Raw genomic sequence first — 19,651 nt, 5'->3', positions numbered from 1 at the left:
GGTGTCTCTCGAATCCCCGCGCAGGGATGAGAAGGGAGGAGGAGGGTGGGGACAACAGAGACGAAAGATACAGCGAAGAGCTCCCATAGTTCTGAGGGAGGCGGGGAAGGTACTGAGGGACGGTGGGCGGGACCCCCGACGCGCACGGCTCGCTCCCTCTGGTGATTGGTCGCCAGAGAGAGTGGGCGGGGCGGCGCCGCGCGGTGCCCGCCGGGAGCTGTAGTCCGCTTGGGGCGGGCGGGCGGCGGCACCTGCGGGCAGGGGACTCCGGGGTGGGCGGGGCGGGGGGAGGTGAACACGTGGTCAAGGGCGGGTCCGCCGCGGGTCACGTGATGTTTGGGTGCCGGCGGCAGGGCGCAGCCTCGCGGCGAGGGGCGCGCGGCGGCAGGTGAGGGGCGCGCGCAGGGGCGGTGGTGTGTGCTGGGCCTTCCCCGCCCCTTCCCCCTTTACCCCCCCTCCCCCGTGTGTGTGACAGGGGGTGGGGACAGGGACGGGGTGTGTGTGACATGGGGACAGGGCTGGCCTGGCACAGGGTGTGTGTGTGACACGGGGACAGGGCTGGCCTGGCACAGGGTGTGTGTGTGACATGGGGACAGGACTGGCCTGGCACAGGGTGTGTGTGTGACACGGGGACAGGACTGGCCTGGCACAGGGGGTGCGTGTGACACGGGGACAGGGCTGGCCTGGCACAGGGTGTGTGTGTGACATGGTGGCAGGACTGGCCTGGTACAGGGGGTGTGTGTGACACGGGGACAGGGCTGGCCTGGCACAGGGTGTGTGTGTGACACGGGGACAGGGCTGGCCTGGCACAGGGTGTGTGTGTGTGTGACATGGGGACAGGGCTGGCCTGGCACAGGGGATGTGTGTGTGTGACATGGGGACAGGGCTGGCCTGGCACAGGGGGTGTGTGTGTGTGTGGCACGGGGACAGGGCTGGCCTGGCACAGGGTGGGGGGGTGTGTGTGTGTGACACAGGGATATGGCTGGCTTGGCACAGGGGGTGTGTGTGTGTGACTTGGGGACAGGGCTGGCCTGGCACAGCGTGTGTGTGTGTGGCACAGGGACAGGGCTGGCCTGGCACAGGGTGTGTGTGTGTGTGACATGGGGACACGGCTGGCTTGGCATCTGGTTTGTCTGACACGGGGACAGGGCTGGCCTGGCACAGGGGGTGTGTGTGGGGCACAGGGACAGGGCTGGCCTGGCACAGGGGGTGTGTGTGTGTGTGGGGCACAGGGACAGGGCTGGCCTGGCACAGGGGGTGTGTGTGTGGGGCACAGGGACAGGGCTGGCCTGGCACAGGGGGGGTGTGTGTGTGTGTGTGACATGGGGATAGGGCTGGCCTGGCACAGGGTGTGTGTGTGTGTGACATGGGGACACGGCTGGCTTGGCACCTGGTTTGTCTGACGCGGGGACAGGACTGGCCTGGCACAGGGGTGTGAGCAAGGAGGGACACGCGTGCTGAGGTGCCGTGCTCTCCCAAAGACCACACTTGTGTCCCATGTGGCTCGTGACAAGGCAAAGAGAGGAGGTCCCTGCTCTGTCACCAGCAGTCACCATGACACTGTCCCGTGGTTGCTTAGTGCAATGCAACATTGATGTGTCAACCTCCGGTGCGAAGGCAACGTTGGGAACTGCTCCGTGAGCCGTGTTGTAGTTAAATAACAGGTTTTGTGTCAGTTTTAACCTCACGGAGGGTATAATGCTATTTATTTATTATTTTTTTTCCTTCCAGGCTAATTCAGGAAGCTTTAGCCAGAAATGAGTCAGTGAGATGGACTTGCAAGTGCAAGGAGAGGAAAGAAAACTACTTTTAAATGTGTAAAGTGCCACTTTTTACAATATCCTTCACTGACTGCAGAAAGGGGTTTTTTTGTTGCTTCAAGGTGTTTGTGGTTCAAAGCTTTTAATAAAAGCTCCCTGTCGTTCACGGTACAATTAACCTGCAGCATCTGGTGCTGGAGTGGACTTTTCTGGGGAAATCGTGTTTTTTCACTGAATTGCTTGGTGTCTTTGTGCGCATATCAAAAACCAGAGGGTTTGGAAACCTAAAAGCGTGTGTTCCTTCTTCCACCCTCACACCGCATACGCGCTACGAAACCTCTGCTTGTTGGCATTGGAAATATGCCGTGACATTTGCAGCTCGGGATGCGTCCTCGTGTCTGGGAGCGCCCCGTAAACAAGCAGTCATCTGTTTGGAAACACGTGCGTGGGGTGGTGGCCTGCAGTTTTGCTCTTTGTGCTTCCTTCTGCTAAATCCTAAATTTTTACTAGCTGCGTGGTGCGTGGACTGGGAAGGCAGGACTAAACTACAAGGGTTTTTTTTTCCCTTTTTTTCTTCATCCCGTAGTAATAAGATTTACATTTTATCCAGCATTTACCCTTTTTTCCAGGTTGGTGTTTCCCTTTGCAATGGGTCTGTGAATACGCGATGCCTCATCCTTCCTTGTTGATCTCTTTATTGCTCTGGTCCAGGAGTCGATGCAGATGGTTCAGGTCTTTAAATCACCGATGACTCAGGCCAGCTGCTGTCTGGCCGCTCAGTCCCTTCCTGCTCCACTGTCTTCTCCATTTGCAATGCCCTTTTCCATCTCATCTAATCTCATCTCCAGGTTGGTCTCTGGCCTTTTTACAGGGTGCTAATGACGCGCTGATTTCCTATCTCCAGCCATCAGCCCAGCAACAAATAACCCCTATTGCTTTCTCCAAAGCCTCCCGCCTTGCTGGTTTGCTTGTGTATATTAATGCAATTAAAAATTTGCACAACCACCACTGATGTGGCTTTGATGGACATCAGAGAGGCTGAACAGCGCAACTACATGTCCTACTGCAATCCTGGCTCCTCAGTCAGATCTCCGTCTCTTGTTACCTCCTGCCATAGTGTCTAAAACAAGACTGAGCTTTTGGATCATAGAATGGTTTGGGTTGGAAGGGGCCTTAAAGACCATCTAATTCCAAACCCTATGTCCCTGGGCAGACACACCTCCCATTAGACCAGGTTTCTCAAAGCCCCGTCCAGCCTGGCCTTGAACACCTCCAGGGATGGGGCATCCACAGCTTCCCTGGGCAACGTGTTCCAGTGTCTCACCACCCTCATAGTGAATTTTTTTTTCATAGTATCTAGTCTAAATCTCCCCTCTTTCAGTTTAAAACCATTATCCCTCAATTTATTGCTCCACTCCTTGATCAAGAGTCCTTCCCCATCTCTCCTGTAGCCCCTTTAAGTACTGGAAAGGACTATAAGGTCTCCCCAGCGCCTTCTCTTCTTCAGACTGAACAACTCCAACTCTCTCAGCCTGTTTTCGTAGGAGAGGTTCTCCAGCCCTATGGTTGTCTTCATGGCCTCCTCTAAACCCCTCCAACAGGTCATGTCTTTTTTGTGCTGTGGGGTCCAAAGCTGGGCGCAGTATTGCAGGTGCGGTCTTACCAGAGCGGAGCAGAAGGGCAGAATCACCTCCCTCGCCCTGCTGGCCACACTTCTCTTGATGCAGCCCAGGATGAGGTTGGCTCTCCCGGCTGCACGTGCATGTTGCTGGCTCATGGTGAGCTTCTCATCCACCCACACCCCCAAGTCCTTCTCCTCAGGGCTGCTCTCAAATCCATTCTCTGCCCAGCCTGTATTTGTGCTTGGGATTTCCGTGACCCAGGTGCAGGACCTTGCACTTGACCTGGTTGAACTTTATGAGGTTTGGACGGATCCACCTCTCAAGCCTGTCCAGGTCCCTCTGGATGGCATCCCTTCCCTCCAGCACGTTGACCGTGTCATGCAGCTTGGTGTCATTGGCAAACTTGCTGTAGAATGTAGATTCTATTGATGTAGAGTCATAGAATTCTGCCTCCCTCCTAGATGGGCATTGGCAGTTGCTTGATTCAAAGGAATTTCTGCAGTATAACGCTGTGCCGCTGCAGTTTGGCTGGTGCCTGTTGTGCAACCACTGCAAATTATTTAGCCGAGGTTGGCTACCAAGACTGGTAGAAAAAAGATTTTGATAGTAAAGCCTTTTACTCTCATCCTCTCTTGTGCAAGAAACCTTATTCCTTTTCTCACAACTTGCTTGTTTTTTTTTTTTAATTTTTTTTTCATTTTAAACCTCTCATAATTTGCTCCTCACCACGCAACTCTCTGGTGTGACCGGGTCTCCTTGCCAGCAAGACGGCTGTTCTGGGGCTGGAGATCCTCTGCTGAGCATGCAGGAGAAATCATACTTCTCTGTCTTGATAAATTTGCACATCGATATTACAGCACTTAAAATCTAATTTAAAAAAAAAAAAAAAGGAAAAAGAAGTAGGCAAGCTGAAAATGAATGAGTCTGTGCTTCCCCTTGCTTATAAATATATATCAAATGGTATTTTGAATTACTGGTTCTTCTGGGAATTCAGGGATATTTAAATAGCAAGTGTGAAAGGGTAAATAATATCAAGATAAAAATAATACTTTCAATTCACTGACTGTGCCATAAACACATTCTGCTAGATGAAAATGGAAAGAACTTTTAAGAAAAAATCCAATTTACTTTTCCTGTCTTTGTTATCCTCTTTCCTACACTTCAGCTAGTTTGGGCGGTGGGGTTGGTAGTGGCTCTCGCTTGGCTTTTTGTGGACTGTCTGGGGGTTGCTGGAACTGCAGGGGATCATGGAAATCCGTGACACCGGAGGGTTTTGTGTGGGCAGGAGGAGCCTCTCCCCATGTTTGATGTAGGGTTGGAGTCATCATCATCAGGGCAAAGGCTGCTTCCACTGAAAAAGACTTGAGCATCCAGGTCTGATCCCCAGGAGACCTGATGGATTGATGGATGGATGAATGGATGGACTGGGTCCTTCCACCCAGATCGTTGTTCTTGATGTCTCCCTGACTGTAAGAGCGGATGCATTTGCGGATGGCATGAGCCATTTGGTCTAAATTTCGCGCAGATATTTAAGCATGAGCTTAACTCCGAAAATTAAGCATCAAGTGCCTGCAAGCAGGCATTTTTTTTGGGAAATAATAGAATCATAGAATGGTTAGAGTTGGAAGGGACCTTAAAGATCATCTAGTTCCAACCCTGCTGCCCTGGGCAGGGACACCTCCCACTAGACCAGGTTGCTCAAAGCCCCATCCAGCCTGGTCTTGGCTGGACTTCCAAGTTCTTGCAGAACTTGTCCTTCAGCAGCATCACCAGCCCTTCAAATTGCATTTTTTTATTTATTTTGAGCATACTTTTTGACACGCGCAAATAAAATCTGGCCACAAACTTGTGTTGGCGTTGCCAGCAGTGGCGTTAAGCGTTGCAAGGATGGAGGGAAGCTGGTGCCCATTACTTGGTGTAGAGCGCCCAGAAAGCTATGTGTAAAATCTGTGCTATCACCCTATTGCGAAGGAGCTGGAAGTGTGTGTCCTTTTGCTGTCAGAAAGGTTATTTGTGGTTTTTAATAACACACTGTGTTTCCAAAGGAATATGGTAAAGATAAGAATCCTACTCTCTGTTTTTTTTTTCTGCTTGCCTTGCAAATGATGGTATGTAAGATTAAAATAATGCAAAAGAGTTAAATTAATCTGATTTAACACTTGCGGGGAGGTTTCTATTTAAAACTTCTTTTTCTTCGTAGTGTCACTAGTCAGGAAATTCAGTAGGCAGGTGCCATCTCTTTGTTGCAGTGCTTGGGCATGTCTCTGCTTTTCAGTGTTTCTGATGATGGAAAAAATAGCATTTAACTCAAAAAAAAAAAAAAAAAAAAAAAAAAAAAAGGGGGCAGGATGGAATTTTTTTTTTTTCATGTCCATTTTGCTTGCAGCGCCATTAGAAAGCAAAGATTGCAGCGGTGATCAGTTTCTTTTTTAAGTATATTCTGAAGATGGGTACAAAAAAAGAAGAAATGGTGTATGAGACTTGTGTTTTTTTTTTTTTTTTTCTGGGATGCAGAGCTGTGGGGAAAAACTCTCCCAAGGGCAGTTCAGGTGCGTTGGTTACTCATCTGCTGGGATGCTGCAAGCGAAATCTGCAAAACATTTTCCATCTTCTCCTTGAATGAAGTCAAACTCAGCTGCAATACCTATACTTCCATTCTTTTAGTAAATTTACTTTTTTTTTTTTTATAGTAAGTGCTCATGTTGGGTTAAGCTGCGTTTTCTTTGCTGTCTCTGTAATCTCCTCCCCAAATAAAAGCAGAAAATATCTGCAAAATGGTTTATACTCTTCATTGTGTGGCACATGTTTTGTTCTTCTTCTGCTGTCACCCCTGCTGCAAAAACCACGCGTTGCAAAAACATGAATTTTTTTTTGAGGTTATCGGGGACTTTATTTGTCTTCCTTCCCCTGCTACATACATTTATTATGACTGTAGTCTCGAATAACTTGGCCATGTATTTTTTTATTTCCTGTAGGACTCCTCCATCATCTGGTGCATGGAGTAAAGGAATGCAGGAGACACCCATGCTATAGGGTTTTATTCCAACCCTGTAGGTTGCCACAGTCCTTATTTCTGTAAAATAAAACATATTTTTCCTTCCACGAGGGGCTTTGATCATACTCGTTGCTGAAGCTCGTTGCTTTTTTTTTTAGTTTATAATAAATCTTCTTGTGATGCTTCTGCGTGGAGAAGGGAGGTGCCTCCTTCATTTTTTTTCTGCATGTGAAAACCAGGCAGATTTGGAGGTGTTGTGACCCAAATTTTTGGATTAACCCATTTCTTTTCTGTGTGAGATGCCAGACACTCGAATATGGTACGAGGGAACTCCCAAACTTGCTATTACTGGCTGCTTTGTAGAAAAATCTCATACGAGCAGATAGCTCAGGAGCTCTGTGGCGGAGACATACACAGCCAAGAACGCTCTTAATTATTTATTTTTTGCCCTGAAATTCCCTTATTTATTTACCAGCATGTGGTGTCTTATGACTGTGACCACAGTCTGCATGCAGTAGCGTTCACTGTGCAGCTGTTTTGCTCCAATTTTGGGTTGTCTTAGGGGGGGGAAAAAGTCCTCCTGGGAGGTTTGGGGAAGACTGGGACGATGTCTCACCAGATTTTTGAGCTCTGCGGTGGTGACTTCGGGTTAAGGTAAAACTAACTGCAGGGAAAATCCAGGCTGTGCTCTGCAAAGACAGAGTTTTTCATGTAAAAAATGCAGCTTCTGGTCAAAATTTCCCCCTTGAATTTTGTCCTTGCTTATTTTCAGTCCTTAAAAATTGAAATTTTTAATGCGACTAGTTTGGAAAACATACTAGCGGCTAAAAGAAGGGCTTTTTATCAGAGGGAGCAGTGGTTGCGACTAACTGTAGATAATTGCAGTTATGTTGGAGAGGAAATATTAGCAAATGCTTTGCAGCATCCCGTGTCACAGCCTGGAGATGCTTGTTACGCTCCGAGCTCTTCTAATTTTGGAGAGGGGAGAAAAAAACCGCTGCCACGCATCTTGTTTGGCGATGGTGAAGGTGGATGATGCTGCAGGAACTGTGCTGACTTGCAGGGTACCACCTTGTTTAATATAACGCCGTACATGACATATTTTCTTTGTTTGCTATTTTTTGTCATTTCATCTGACTGGAAATAGGAGCCGCAGACGGCGATCACTTGAGTTTGTGTAATTTTGCCGTTGCTTCTGTTGAAGCATCCCTTTTCCAACATGTGGGCTTGATTTTTTGAAGGGGTATGATGCAAATTATTTGCTTACAATGCTGGTTGCGCACAGGGACCGTTCAACGTCCCGCCGGTGATTGAAAGTCCCTCTTTGTCCCTTCTGTTCGCGGTGGAATCTTTATTAATGAGAAATCGAACTTTTTTTTTTTTTAATGGTAATTGCTGCAACGACTTGGAAGTTACTTCCAATGAACTGCATTTTCTATTCCCAGCTAATGAAAAAAATAATTAAAAATCATGTGGCTGTATGAGAGTAGGTGCTGTGATTTAAGGCATATATTGATCTATGTTGTTTTTTACCATCTTCCATGTAGCTCCATCCTTCTGTTGGGAGCTGCAGATCTTGAGCTTTTCCTTCTTGCAAAGCGAAGCAAGAGATAAACCTTATACAGCCTTTGACTTTCTTCTTTTCCCCAACAAAACAATTGATTTATGATCCCTTGTCACACTATTAGCTTTCTAGACTCTTACAAGAACCTCCTAAGTTGTAAAATACCTAAATTATACAACTTTAAACAGTGCTAAGTAGCTTGAGATGTGATTTGTCTTTCCCAAATGTTTTGATGTCATCTGTCTTCTGCCTGGTGTATCCCCAGCCGCTCTCTGACCTAAGTGCCTGCCGCTGCTGGAGAGACCCTGATTTCAGTCCCAACAAATATTCTCGTGCAGGTAGTGACCAGGAATGGATACTCAGACTGAAAACTGCCAAATCCCTCAGCCTTTCTTCATAAGAGAGGTGTTCCAGTCCCCTAATCATCTTGGTAGCCCTTTGCTCTACCCTCTTCAGCAGTTCCCTGTCCTTCTTGAACTGGGGAGCCCAGAACTGGACACCGCACTCCAGATGCGGCCTCACCAAGGCAGAGTAGAGGGGGAGGATGACCTCCCTCAACCTGCTGGCCACACTCTTCTTGATGCATCCCAGGAGACCATTGGCCTTCTTGGCCACGAGGGCACATTGCTGGCTCATGGTCATTCTGTTGTCCATCGGGACTCCCAGGTCTCTTTCCACAGAGCTGCTCTCCAGGAGGTCAGCCCCTAACCTGATGCTCACCATCCTCTTCCATACCGTTTCGTACAGATTGTAAAGGTATCCAGATTTGTAGTGACGGTAAAAAATCAAGTCATTTTACTAGGACAGTTTTACTAATGATAAATATAGCAAAAAAAAAAAAAATATTAAAATGGTGGTGCTTAAAGTTGTATTGAGGCCACTGCATGTTGGTGGCTCAATTTCTCAGTGTCAAGGACCTTCAGCTTCCATTAACTGCAAGTGGCTGAAGATGGAAATAGGTGGCAAAACGTGGGTGTCGCAGCCCCAGAAATGCTGCCCTAAGCTTTTTGATGCTTCTGGTTTAGAGAACGACCGTGCGCTTTCCAAAGCTCACTTTAAGTATTGATCATCCAAGTTTCATAGGTATGGGTTGTTTTTCTAAAAATGTAATGGTTTGCAGTGCCAAACTGCTCCCTTGGAGCTGCATCTTAGCAAATGGTGTAACCAGTAACCGGTTGCAGTGTTAGAATAAAATGGGATGCTGCGACTGCCTTGTCTTTGAATTTGAAAAAACAGATTGATGGTCTCACTACAGATATTTTCCTGGTTATCATCTTGAGAGCTTCAAGCAGAGGGGTTTCTTCTCCTTTTCCCCAAACATGGGGCAATGGAAGAGATTTCAATTCTATTTGTTTTATTTTTTTTCTCCCCTCGTGGAAATACCAGCAGTTTAAAGATCCTCCTCTTTGTGCGTGGAAACCAAGATGTGCCTTTTTTTTTTTTTTCTCTCTTTGCACGTTATTTGGGCATATCTTTGTTCCACTTTGTATATAGAGATGTGTCATGGGCTCTGAGGTCTACAGGCTTGCTCTTCTCTCTTTGTCCAGTTCCTTTCCTAATGCGTTGTGTTTGACATCCTTTTTTAAATTGATTAGAGTTTGTTATAATCCCATACTTGGAAAGAAGGCTGTGGGTCTTGTGGGTTTGTGAGGCATTTGAACGCAGAATACAAAGAGCGGGCAGAAAGCAGCCTGGAGGTTCTCCTGTCCTCAGGACACTCACCTCCTGCCTCCCTGCACCTCCTGGCTTTGAACATCCCTTTTCCTTTGGCCTCTGGCAAAACCGGAAGGAGCTTTTGCATTTTTCTCAGTGGTTTCTTCATGGGCTTGAGATGCTGCTTCTTCAGCCCCCTATAGCCTGCCTCAGATGCTATATCCTCTTGCAGGGAGGGTTCAGCTTTTGCTGCTTTTCTTTGCTGGAGGAAAGGAGACCAAAAATATAAAGCTTTGCTTTTTGTAAGCAAATTGATTTTCAAAATCTGTGGTTCTTCCTGGTGTGGGGCAATAATGTATGTCCTTGGAAGCAGGCAGTGGCCTTGAGGGTAGGGCAATGAGTGGTCTTCACCACTCTCTTACATGCAGATGGAGCTACTTGGCTGCCTCCTTCCACAGCAGCTTTGCTGGAGGAAGACTTATGGACCTGATGTCCTTCTTGCTCCTCTCCCGTAGCCCAAAGAGGCAGGTAGTTGTCATGGTCAGTTAAGGGCTGAGTGGACGTCATCTGAGTGGAGGTCATCTTGATGGACGTCAACTCAAAGCCTACCAGCCTTGTGATAAAGCTCTTGTAGTTGGGTGAGGAAATGTTTTCTGGTGGTTCATCATGCTCCATTTCCATTACTTGCCTTCCTGGGCAGATTGAGGCTGGTTATTTTGCCTGGCCATCTGCACATCACTCCGCAAAGTTGTTCTTCTAAGCAGACGAGGGTGACCTTGCACCTGCTGATTCGGTAGCCGGGCTCTGATGCTGGCTCCCTGTGTTGCCTCTCATAAATAACTCTCGTTTTCTGCGTTCATTTCCAGGACCTGTTTACGCCTTGCCAAAAATAATTACAACCTCCGAGACCGGGATTTGCTGGGTGAGGAGGAGGAGGGCACAGCAAAACCTGCAATCTATGTTTTTTCTTGCGCTTTCATCAACATGGTGCTGCCAGTGGGACTAGGATCTCCCTTCTGGGGCATGAATCAGGCTGCGCTCATGTTCGCCCGGGATCACTTCTGTTCTGTGCATGAGGTTTCTTTCCCATCCTCTGCTCAGCATCATCTTAAATTCATGTCCCGGGCGATGCCTCCCTCGCCTGTTTTATTACCTCTTAATGTGTTTTCCCAAGTATATCTCGCGCTCGGATAAACCTCTCCTGCTTTCTTTGGCTCTTTCTGCAGTCTTCCTCCTCCAGCTGCTGTGTGCGTCCTTTCTTCATCCATGCAGAGGTACTTTTCTGCTTTTCAGCCTGTTTTTTCGAGCACTTTGGAGCCCATGCATCCTCCTCGAGAGGCGGATGGATGCCGGCGCTCCCGGTTTTGCATCGGAGCCGGCGTTAGATGTGGTCATGTGTGGAGCCGGCGGGGAAGGCAAGAATATTTTTAGCGTGCACTTCTGTGCGCCGCTCAGGGGGCCACCCACAGTTGAGTATGAAAATAATAGCGGGGACATTGGGTAAGCTCCGCAGCAAAATGTTGATATGCAAATTGCCGTCTTAAGAGCAAACCTCAAGGCGATTTTTTTGGCAATGCAGGCAAGGCTCTGGAGCAGTGTGTTTTGAATAAAGATTACAGCAAGGGATTTTGCCTGGAGGGCACGCTCGTCTTATTTATTCTGAAGCTTAGCAGAGCTGGTAATTCAGTGTTGGAAGCCAACAGGGTGAAATGTATGCACCTTTAAAAAGGTATCAGATTAGCACTGGCAAAACAAAATGTAACATCACCTCTGTAACTTGAATTTCCAGGTTTGCAGAAGCAATAAATTCGATTGCGTTTAATTTGCAAGTGATTCCTGGGCATTGTCCAGGGAAGAGATGGCTCTGATGGCTGCAGAGCTGGTTTGGGAGATTTGGAGGCATTATCTGGTAATAAATGAGCTTGTGGCAGCTGATCTGTGCTGCTTTAACTTTTACCTTCAAGTTGATGATAGGCACCTTGGCTGTTTGAAACTTTTCAAGAAGGAATTGGATAAAATATGATCACTTTTTTGTTTGTTTGTTTTAGTTTTTTGGTTACTCTGCTGATAGTGGCGCTGCTGGGAAGGAAATGGCAATAAATGAGGAGAACCAAAGCAGGGGTTTCACGGTTCTTGCTTTGCAGCTGTTCAGGCTGGTCCTGTGTCCATCAGTACAAGGTAGAGGTACCGTTTCTCCTTCTTTCTGCCCCCAAGCTCAGTTGTATTTAGCAGCTACAGCTGGGCAGCTGTGTGGGTTTTGTGGTAGGTAAAGCAGTTATCCTACTTCAGTAAAGACAGGGAGCGTCGCGGGAGATCAAGAGGAGCTATTACATGCCGTGGGACCTCTGGCCAAAGGTTGTTCTGTTTAATATTTGAGCACTGAAAGTAGATGGCAATTTTAACCTCTTGACAATGCCTTCTGCGCTGGCATATCTTCTGTTCTTACCCGCTCTTGCCTAATATTCCTGTTTTATCCTTGATCCTTCTTTTGAACTTATTTGGCTTGTGGTGTCTCTTTGTCTTATTATTAAATGATGTATTTAAGATGTGCTTGATGACTTGAACACTATCAAGAGCTCAGGTTTTTCCCTCCTCTCACACACATCCTCCATAATTAGATTATAGACAAAGTTATTAAACGTTTCCTATGTGCTGGTGATGGGCTTAATTTGGTAGATGTTTCCTGGACAGAGTTGACCAAATGCTTTTTGCCTGTGGACCACTACAGCATCCTCAGCCATTGGATGGGAAGGCTGGAAGACTGCATCTGCAATGCTTTTATCCCTTGTGTGTGGTTTCTCAGGGACTTAAATACCCTGTGCTGAGGTGTGCGTTGGGCTTGTACACCCCATCAAATCATCACAGGCCATGCTTGGACTTGAGTGAAGCCAACATGCCCGACAGAACACTGGGAGAACATGCCCTGGAGCTTGGTTTTCTTTGTTGTACATCACACTAACATTAGCTTTTTAGAAGTCTTCGTTGACGACTTCAGAGTTCCGTTGAAATTTTCAGTTGAAATTGACGAATCTGTGCCCAATACTGCCAAGTTTTGTATAATGGATTTTTAGGTACTACTGATAGTAAGAGATAACTTGATGTGTGAGTGCTGCTGTGCTTGTTTAGGGGATAACAGCTGAATATGCAAATTTGGTAGAATTACTTGCAAATTGAGAGTTAAGAGACAGAGTTCTGTGGATTGCGCCAGTGAAGTGACTGCGAGGTGGATTTGAGTCCTTGCATTTATTCCAATTCTTGAGGAGCAAGTACAGTGGTTCTTGCTAACTTGTGGCTGTTTTCGTTATTCTTATATTGTGAAGCTCGGGCATTACTGGGAGAAAGAAAAATAAATACGTTGCTCTAGGTTTGGAAATGGTATTAAATGAGGCGAATTTTTGTAGTTTTATTTTTGTGTTGTTGTTTGTGGTGTGAGTTTTTTTTTTATTATTATTAGTTCTCTGAGATTGGTACAAATCCGTACCTTTTAGAGGCTGGAGAAGGATGATCTGCAGTGAAAATAGAAGTAGCTGGTGGCAAATTCTGCTTTCTTTCAATGTGGCGTGGAAGAACCAGGTGGCTGAGGCTTTGTGGGAACTCGTTCTCCTGACTTTGATATAAGTTTCTGTTGATCAGCTCTTAGTTCATGTCCTTTTACTTTAATTATACGTTCCAACACCATAAGACTTTTAAATATCAATTTTTGAGAGTGTTCTCTGCCAAAACTGCATGGTTTAAGTGCAGATCCTGTTGGCAGGCATCTAAGGAGCTTCCTTCTTTTGCAACCCCGTCCTCTCTTGCCTCCTTAAAAGTCAAACAGCATTTGATAAAATAGCAGAGCTTTTTAAAACATGCGAAGAAAGTACACAGAAACTCGGTGCGGTGCTCTCATGAGCGTGGAGTCCTGTGAAGATCACCATGTCCTGCTTGCATCTCAACAGTGCCAAGTGAGTAAAAGGAAAACACCTTCCTAGCTTGGTTCAGGCTTGTCTTGAATCTTCTTTGTGTCTGTCCTTTGCTGAATCCTGCATCTCTGTGGCGTTAAACACGAGGTGCCGGTTACGTCTTCCAGAGTCCTCCTTCTGCTGCCCTATGCCTCGTTCAGTTGTTGACTCTTCCCTACAAGGTCATGAATCTCGGTTCCTGGCTTTCATAGAATCATGAAATGGTTTAGGTTGGAAGGGACCTTACAGATCATCCAGTTCCAACTCCCCTGCCATGGGCAGGGACACCTTCCATTAGACCAGGTTGCTGAAAGCCCCATCTGGCCTGGCCTTGAACTCTTCCAGAGATGAGCCCTCAAAAACTTCCCTGGACAGCCTGTTCCAGTGCCTCGCCACCATTATAGTGAAAAAATAGTGACTTTGTCATGCTCCAAGTCACTGTTGCTCTGTACTTAGTCCCTCTTGATGACATCACCTATGAACATTTGTAGGGATGTTCTTAATTTTCCCCAGATCTTGTTTTTTTGATGGGATACCTTCAGGGAACCTTAGCGACGACTGTCATGTCGGTGTTTCTTTCTCTCCATCCCTCATGTTTCCCATCCAATCAGTGTTCTCTTTCTGCATTCAATCTCCTATTTTAAGGTCTTTAACGCAGGAATCATCTCCTTACTCTGTGTTTATACACCACCCAGTGTGATGCAGACGTGATTCCAAAGTGCTGCTGTTGATAATACCTTTCAAATAGTTTGTTGTTGTAGTTAGCAATCTTGGGAATGCTGCCCTTTATATATGTATATGTGTGTGTGTGTGTGTGTGTCTGTGTATGTATATATGTATGTGTTGTGTGTATGTAGATATATAAATATATGTTGGACCAGGACAAAAGTTAAGACATTGTAGCATGTTAACATTTGAAAATCTCAGAAATAATAAAAGCTATATATTTTTTTCTGTCCCTGCCTTGGCTCCTTTGGTAGTTGTGATATCAGCTGCTTTGTGTGGGGAAGCTGAAATGGTGAACTCTGATCTCACCGGGTAAGAAACATTTTTCTAAAGCTGTGCATTTAGACTAATTCTGTCTGCCATACAATGTGCTGAGGATTTGTGATCCTCAGCAGGCATTTGACAGATCTTAACTAGTTATGCTATGTCTTGTCAATCAAAATTAAACGCCTACCTCACTCCTTCCTACTTTCTCTCTCTTGCAGCTTTTTTATTTAGGTTGGTCATTAAAATTGCTTATAACCATAGAAACGAGGAAAACCCGCCCCTTACTTTCCAGATCTTTAGCGTGATATTCCTGTACTGACATCATGTGAGTTATATACACGATAGCTTAAAAAAAAACTCAAAAAAACTTGCAGGTAGGCAGAGTTGTCATTAATTCCTCTCTATAATGGAGTTGTTCCTACGGATGCTAGCCAAAAATCATGTCCCTCTTGCATTCCTGTACAGGGTGCAGGAGGAGACACCCTGGTGTGGAGGAACCACCTGACAAGATAGAGAAGAAAACAGATAGATACGTAGGATGGGAAGGGTGGGAGGATGAGATAAGGAGAAGATGGGTCAGCAAGAAGTCGCATGAGCGACGTAGTGCGTGTTGATAATTTCAATATTGTTTTTCATCCTTCTAGGGCTTTGTGCACAGTTGGGTGCTCCGAGAGATGGGCATAGTATTGAGACTTCTGTAAAACTGGGCTACCACGTTTCTACGGTTGAGGATCTGAATCCCCACTTGGCAGGATGGGATGTGTTGTGGCTTAGCTTTTTCTGAAAAATTAAAACATTCACTGTTTTTCCTTTGCAGAAGCAGTTTAAAACCATTTGACCCAAGGCTATGTGAAGGTAATAGAAACTCTTACCTTAGGATCCATGAGCATCCCACAGTTTCAGTGCTGGACTCTGTGCTGGACAAATAGCGCTGTTTTCATTCGGAGCAGTATTGTTACATGTGAGATTGCTTGAGACAAGATTTCTGACTTTTTTCCCCACCTGAAGTTGCACTACATCACATGAATATTAGGGTGGGGATTTTGTTGTTGTTGGTGGTGTTTTTTTGTTTTTGTTTTTTTTTTTTGTTTTTTACAAATGGAAGGAGTAATCAGATGAAAATAGTTAACTGCAGCTGTCAGCATTGTTCTCTATAACTCAGCTCAGTTTTGCACTTTTTATGAATTATGGAAACTTCGTAGCACATGGAAAGTGATGCTGTGTCCAGCTTTGGAGCCCTCAGCACAGGAAAGACATGGACCTGTTGGAGTGAGTCCAGAGGAGGTCACAAAGATGATCCACTCTGCTATGGGGACAGGCTGAGAGAGTCGGGTTTGTTCGGCCTGGAGAAGAGAAGGCTCCGGGGAGACCTTAGAGCCCCTTCCAGTCCCTGAAGGGGCCTTACAAGACAGTTGGGGACAAACCTTTTGGCAGGGTTTATTGCGCTAAGACAAAGGGTAATGGCTTTAAACTATAAGAGGGGACATTTAGACTAGATAGAAGGAAGAAATTCTTTACAATGAGGGTGGTGAAACACTGTCCCAGGTTGCCCAGAGTGAGGTGGTAGATGCCCCATCCCTGGAAGCATTCCAGGTCAGGTTGGACGGGGCTCTGAGCAACCTGGTCTAGCAGAAGATGCTGGGGGGTTGAACTAGGTGACCTTTAAAGGTCCCTTCCAACCCAAGCTATTCTGTGATTCTATGAAATGGGTTTATTACATCATTAAGTAGATCTCCAGAGTTATCTGAGCTATCAGATCTTCACGGATGCTATTCGAAAATAAACAGTCGCGTATCTGTCTATACCTATATGTTATCTCTGCCTATTGCTCTATACACAACCACTCAGCACTGGTGAGGCTGCATCTCGAACACTGTGTCCAGTTTTGGGCCCCTTGCTACAGGAAAGACACTGAGGTGCTGGAGCGAGTCCAGAGAAGGTGAACGAAGCAGGTGAGGGGTCTGCAGCACAAGTCTTATGAGGACCGGCTGAGGGAGCTGGGGTTCTTCAGCCTGGAGAAAAGGAGGCTGAGGGGAGACGTTCTCGCTCTCTACAACTACCTGGAAGGAGGGTGTAGAGAGGTGGGGGTCGGTCTCTTCTTCCAAGGAACAAGTGACAGGACAAGAGGAAATGGCCTCAAGTTGCACCAGGTGAGGTTTAGGATGGATATTAGGAAAAATTTCTTCCCTGAAAGGGTTATCAAACATTGGAACAGGCTGCCCAGGGAAGTGTTGGAATCGCCATCCCTGGGGGCATTTAAAAGACGGGTAGACGTGGTGCTGATGGACATGGTTTAGTGGTGGGTTTTGTCAGGTTGGTGGTTGCACTTGATGATCTTAAAGGTCCCTTCCAACCTAGACAATTCTATGATTCTGTGATTCAGTGTGCACACACACTCTCGTATGAATAATCTTCCCCAAAGCAATAATTTATTTTTTCCTCCTTCTATGTATTTTTAGTTAAAAATCAATTATAAAGATACCATAATGATTTTTCAGTCTTCTGCCAACTTTGCTTTGTAACAGATTGGCTGCTGTTATAGAGTGTTCTGTGCAGCTTTGTGCAGCACCATCCTGGTGAAGGGTTTGCTCTTCTGTGCTGAGACCTCTTCTAGTGCTGGGTCCACTGGGTTGTCCCAGTTGCGCGCATCTAGCTCAGCAATCCCTTTAGTTGCACGGGCTTTCTTTTTGTAGGAAAATTGCTGACAGATGCTGCTTAATTGTCTAAGACTGACTGTAAAATATGAGATCACTAAGCAGGGGGAAATGACAGTTGTGTGAAATCACAAATTGCAGAAAACGAAAAATACTTGCTGTATCTCACGGGGCATCCCCTAATTTTTGCGCCCGGAAATTAAAAGGAAGGAGTCGGGTTTTTGGGTGTTTTTGTTTTTTTTTTTAATTATTTTTCACGTGTGTGTTACATTGTCAAGAGATATTGTGTAGACCAAACAGAGCAGATAAAAGCCTGTATGAACTTTTCACTTCTGATTTTCATTTTTTTCCTTTTCCCTGAACAGAGATGATACTGCTGAGACGGGCCTTGGGTCTGTTGGGCTATTGCTGCCCAGTGTTGAACAAGTGGCTCCACAACACAGGGAAATAAAATTGTGGGCGAGATATTTATTGCAGTTTTCTTTCCTCGATAATCCTTCCTGTTTCAGGTTCTTTCTTTTGTTTTAGTTGTTTTTCTCTATATCCCTTCAACTTGTTGGAGGTGATGCTACGTTTTGTGGACCCAGCCTCTGGACTGGGTTGTGGCTCAGTGCTTGCAGATGTTCACCTCTGGATGGCATCTTCTGCTCTTGCAGTGGTTTCCTTGTTTTAACCAGTTAATATTGGGCAATCTACATCCAAATTCTTCCCCTGACAGCTGATCTTGCCTGATTTGGCTGATTCATTAAGTTCTGGGCTGGTCCATGCTTGTGATGCGTTGACTTTGAGTTGGGCTTTCTGGTCAAAGTGAGTGTTAATGGGCGCCCTCTGCTAGGAACAGATGGGCAGTGAAGGTTTCATTTTTCAATGCGTAACAGACTGTATTTGTAAAACCTTTAGAGTTTTTTATCAGCAGAAATAGTTTTCTTAAAGTACATCTGTTTTTCCCACCTGGAATACCATTACGATAATTTGTATCGTGGCTAGAACAGTTGTTTCACGTACTCCAGCTTAATAGTAGGAAATAAGTCTTTTCTTGGGTATTTTTGGTTTGTGCGTCTGTTCCTCTTTCATAGAATACTTTAGAAAGTATTCTAAAATTAGAAAAAAATGAGTGGTTTTATATATTTTTCTGATTCAATTGGTTATCTTGCACTTAATTCTTATTCAAAAAAATCACAATCTTTGACACAAGTCCTTAAAAAGGTTTCTGTTTCCCTACCTCTGTTTTCCATAGCATGAGAATTGGCATGTTCCAGTTCTGTTTCGTACACAGAGCTAAACAGATTTGTAACGTTCACTAAATAGTATGCCTGTTAACATCCTGAGTAATCACCAACAACCGAGTAAATAGGAGGTTAATGAGATTAAGAGGGTCGAGGAACGTAAGCGTTTGAGTGCTCCTCCCCATGGCCCCGTAGATGGTGGCAGCCCTGGTTCTGTTGAGGAGCCCGGCACGGCTATGGATGCAGTAGTGATTTGCTGCTGTTTCCCATACAATGCTTAATGAGTTCCTACTGCTGGCACTTTTCTTTAGATACTGTATAATATTATTAAATCCCACTCAGATTTTTAGTAGGTTTGGGTTTTGTTTTCGTTTTGTTTTGTTTTTAATAAATCTTTATTTATATTTTTTCCCTACGTGTTTCTAGTGCTGGGGCTCAGTGATAAGGCATCTGATTAGCCCTTGACTTCTGAAGTCTTCTCCCAGGCATCTGGTACCCTCCAAGATGTCTCCTCAAGGTCCCCAGAGGAACTGGTCCAAGTCTTTTTTTGGAAACATGCTACCATCAGAACATCGCACTCAGTAGTACATTGAGATTTAACCCTTATTTTCTTATCCCAAGCTCCATCTTGACTTGATTTCATTTGTCCTTTGCCTTTCTCCTTCCAAGTGCTCTCCGTCACATGCTCTCCAGTACATCTTGCAGGGAGAGAAAGACCCATTTCCAAGCAAAAACATGACTCTCTTTTATACTGTAGTATCTCTCGGTCCCTCTCCATTCTCCAGGATATAGTGGGTTTTCTGGGCATGATGCGCTCTGTCCGCCTTTCTCTACCATCTTCTGGCAGTCCTCGATGTTTTCTCAATGTCACTACGTCAGAATTGGTTATTTGAGTTTTCTCCACCCAAAACTGCATATGCGTGGTTGACTCAAAGCTCTAGACACCGACTCCCCTTACTGGTCAGCTGAGAAACTGCAACATGTTTTTTGCCATTTTAAATGAAAATGCTTTATCGAGAAACCTATTTCGTTTACTCAAGATAAATCTTGTACTTCTGACCCTAGCTTTTTTTTTTTAACCGTGATTCTGATTAAGCCATGGACCTTCAACAAACAAATCAGGTAGAGTATGGGCACTGCATATTGCCTAAAGGAATTATTTGCCTCTTAGCTTTTGTTTTTATTTTTGAGAGGGTTTGGTGGATTTTTTTTGTTGTTGTTTTTTTTCAATATTGAAAGTTAT

General features: G+C 45.5%; 1 protein-coding gene across 6 annotated transcripts in view; it reads left to right on the top strand.

Moving 5' to 3' along the window:
- Positions 1-307: 307 nt before the first annotated feature.
- TSNARE1 (t-SNARE domain containing 1) overlaps positions 308-19,651 on the top strand; it is a 527,930-nt gene continuing 508,586 nt past the window's right edge. For 3 of the 6 annotated variants that reach the window (XM_063327627.1, XM_063327626.1, XM_063327622.1), the window contains exon 1: positions 308-388. The gene's annotated coding sequence lies outside the window, so the exon portion shown is untranslated. Of the gene's footprint in view, positions 389-1,731; positions 1,818-19,651 lie in introns of all 6 variants that reach the window. The other 3 variants (XM_063327623.1, XM_063327625.1, XM_063327624.1) reach the window with 3 other exon arrangements.

This window comes from Chroicocephalus ridibundus, chromosome 2, assembly GCF_963924245.1.
Source record: "Chroicocephalus ridibundus chromosome 2, bChrRid1.1, whole genome shotgun sequence".
Classification (NCBI taxonomy): Eukaryota; Metazoa; Chordata; class Aves; order Charadriiformes; family Laridae; genus Chroicocephalus; species Chroicocephalus ridibundus.
Note: the sequence above shows the minus strand (reverse complement) of the source record. Positions and strands in the feature narration are given on the sequence as shown.